Source organism: Olea europaea, chromosome 20 (genome assembly GCF_002742605.1).
Source record: "Olea europaea var. sylvestris chromosome 20, O_europaea_v1, whole genome shotgun sequence".
Taxonomy (NCBI): Eukaryota; Viridiplantae; Streptophyta; class Magnoliopsida; order Lamiales; family Oleaceae; genus Olea; species Olea europaea.
The window spans coordinates 10,370,448-10,372,915 of NC_036256.1; the positions used below are offsets into that span (position 1 = coordinate 10,370,448).

Consider the following 2,468-nt stretch of genomic DNA (forward strand, 5'->3'; position numbering starts at 1 on the left):
ATTCTTTTCCACAAAAATCACACACTAAAGTGTGTTGAACGGGAGGAAACGCAGAGAAGAGAAGAAAGGGAAGAAAAGAAAAAGAAAGGAAGAAAAAGAAAGAAGAAAGAAGAAATCTTGTGCCAACTACTTCAATCTTGTTTATTTAATTCTTCAAGAGGTAAGGTTCATAATTATTGATTTAGTTTTTGTAAATTTTGTTTAGGGTTTTAAATTTATAGCTTATACTTGAAAAATATGATAAGAAATCTAAATATTTGAGTATTTGGAGCTAGTTATTCTAGTAGATTGGAAAAAATGATATTTAGATATTAGGGTTTTGTCATATATGGCTAAATCCGAAAATTTGGGGAAATATATGAATTTTTGTTATTTTCACTTGTGATTGTTTTATGGTATTATTAAGTTAGATTAGTTGAAAATAACTTATCTTATGCTTGAATTCTCACTTTGGATGAATATGAAAAATATAAGAAAGGAGCTTTTGATAAGATTTATGTATTTAGTTAAAAGAGAATTTAAATAAGGAATGTGAATGATTATTATCATAAAAAACTTATTGAATCTTTACGGGGCAGCCGGAAAAGGTTAGTATTAAAGAGTGAGGGATGTAGAGTGATTCGAAATTAAGTGAATGTATGTTTAAGTAACCAAATAAAAAGATAAATATTAAGTCTCAGCTTATTGAGGGATATATATATTTATTTTATTTTGATGATAAGAAAGAGTTATTATTGAGAAATCCGTTGTAATTGTATATGAATGGAATTAAAGTAGCTTATATTTATGATCGTTTTCAGGAGGGGATTTGGACGTGGGAACAGCATACCAGCCCCGTTAGTCCAGCCTATACTTGTGAGTGAAGAATCTATATTTTCAAAAAGAAAATTTTCTTTTTATTTTATAGAAGCATGTTAATTAAATGGAATGCTTTATTTTCGAGAAATAGTAAATGAGTATGATTGTTTTGGAATTATCATAAAATAATTGATGTGATTATCTTACGCTAATGCACTGAGGGGCTACAGCCGTTTATTAGAGTCATGTATTTAACTCTTATCCACTGAGGGGCTACGGCCGTAAGTAAAGTTATCCATTATATATTGAGGGGTTACAGCCGTGTGTAAGGGTAACTCTTATCCACTGAGGGGCTACGACCGTGGGTAAAGTTATCCATTATACACTGAGGGGCTACAGTCGTGTATAATGATGATTATGTTATTCCCATCTTGTACACTGAGGGGCTATGGCTGTGTACAGAATATTGATCAGACGGTTTATGTACATATGATTTATGGCTTTCAGATCATTAGTAGATGTTTACGTGGGATATATATATTTTGATGTGAATTTTAATTATATAGTGGATTATTAGTCTTCAGCTTACATTTTTCCCGCTTATAGTTCAGCTTGTGGAGTTTAGATTATGGTTTTTAATTATTGAATTGTCTGATGTACTTACTCATCTCCTTATATATATATACACACACACACACACACACACACAAAGGACAGTACAACCATCTTTTAAGCACTTCACTCACTGGGATTATTATCTCATATTTTCCTGAACTTTTCCTTATAGGAGGCTGTTGACTGAGCGGTGGTGGAGATTATTTTGATAGTTTTGCAGCCATTGCTAACACCAATTGTAGGTTCTTTTGTTTGAAATTGTGTAATCATCAAGTAAAATATTTACATCATATTGGAGGAAAATTATTTTGGTATTTATATACACCAATGATCATGATGTAATATTGTAATCTAAACTGCTTCCTATTATCCTTTTGAGAGGCAGTTTTGACGTATATGTTATGGATGTTTTTGGTTAAACGAGCAAATGATAGTATTATGTTGGTATTTTATTGGAGTTTAGAAAGATTTTAATTGGTCAAATGAAGCTTTATTATTAAAGTTTAGCTACTTTTGCCTTGGTGATGGGTCCAGTGCCTAGCTGGCACTTATCATCGGCTCACGTCACGTCTTAAGTCTTAGGACGGGATGTGTCACTATTCCCTATGAGGTAGGTAGAACTGGATTTTGTGGGGTCAATAAGATATTGACGGTTTTATCGACCATCGTTCTTACTAAAATATGTGGTATTACTTTTGTGATTATAAATTATTCAAGTAAAATTGAATTTTAAAAATGCGTATCGATTATGGCTAAAAATCACTATTTGTTTAAGATCAGATTAGAAATTTCAGAGATTGAACTGAATTATCTGTTTTTTCGGTAGAAGCAAGGAGCCACTAATGGCACTTTCTTCTCAAACATTGTTTATTTAAGAGATATATATATATAAAAAAAATAAAAAAAAAATAAAAAGCAGCTATGTATAAGACAATTTCAAAAATATAATTAAAATACTAATGTCCCCCTAAAGATCATCCCTTTCTCTGGGAAATTATTCCCATAGTTCACTTCACAAATCTATGGTAGTATCCAGGTCACTAGATTATCCTTAT

The 2,468-nt window shown here is 31.2% G+C and overlaps 1 long non-coding RNA gene across 1 annotated transcript; it reads left to right on the forward strand.

Annotated features, from left to right (window-relative positions):
- On the forward strand, positions 1-1,865 carry LOC111369594. Its single transcript, XR_002698200.1, has 3 exons — positions 1-160; positions 801-855; positions 1,586-1,865. It is a non-coding gene; the product is annotated as an uncharacterized LOC111369594 (long non-coding RNA).
- Positions 1,866-2,468: the final 603 nt, after the last annotated feature.